An 861-nucleotide genomic window follows, 5' to 3' on the forward strand; every position below is an offset into this window, starting at 1 on the left:
CCTTGTACCCCGTCATGTGTTTTGTTTTCATGTTGTGTAAAATGGCGCCTGATGTGACACATACAATATTGAAACAAAACAGGTCCATTTGATTTGCGATTCAAATGCATACCTTTGAAAAAGTGTGGTCTTATCCCTGATAAAAATGTTACATTATAAACTGTCATCTGCAAGTGAAGTCAGAGAAAATACACTTTACAACACGGAACTTAATAATAATTAATAAAGTCAAAGGGAAACCTTCGTTATATTTTTGTTTTGTCCGCGATATATTTATGTAATCCTATTTGTTGAAATTCTTGCAAAACAAATCATTCTCCTTTGGTGACTCACCTAGAAATGTGTGTTTTTAATTAAATCAAGGAAACAATTAGTTTTGTAAATCTTGCGAATTAATTTGATATATTATTTCTATTGATGGTACGTTTTGTACATGTCTACACATTTGTCCAAATAATTACGTAATTACTTCAATTTAAAGAAAAGTCTATTAAGAGGAATGTAACTGCAAAGCGCCCATCTGTGGTTATTTAGGTGAAGTAAATCTAAAGTATTTTCCACGGCGGATATAGGAATCACAGAAAAACCTTACATTTGTATTTGCACAGACGTCGTCATGTTTTGTCTGGATTGTAAAAAGAATTTCATAAAACTTTTTTTAAAGTTCTAGTCATCATCTTAGGCATATGTGGCAGTACTAATTTACATCTTATTTAAACTGATGAAATCTAAAATGCCGATATTGTCTAGTTTATCCGCAGTTTTTGTATTGTTTCGCTATGATTGGAGGCCTGCTTTAAGATACGTTGCCTGTTGAGTCACGCTGAAATGCACTCTTATTTTGAAACAAGCGTCACGTCC

This window comes from Barbatula barbatula (genome assembly GCF_947034865.1).
Source record: "Barbatula barbatula genome assembly, chromosome: 14".
Classification (NCBI taxonomy): Eukaryota; Metazoa; Chordata; class Actinopteri; order Cypriniformes; family Nemacheilidae; genus Barbatula; species Barbatula barbatula.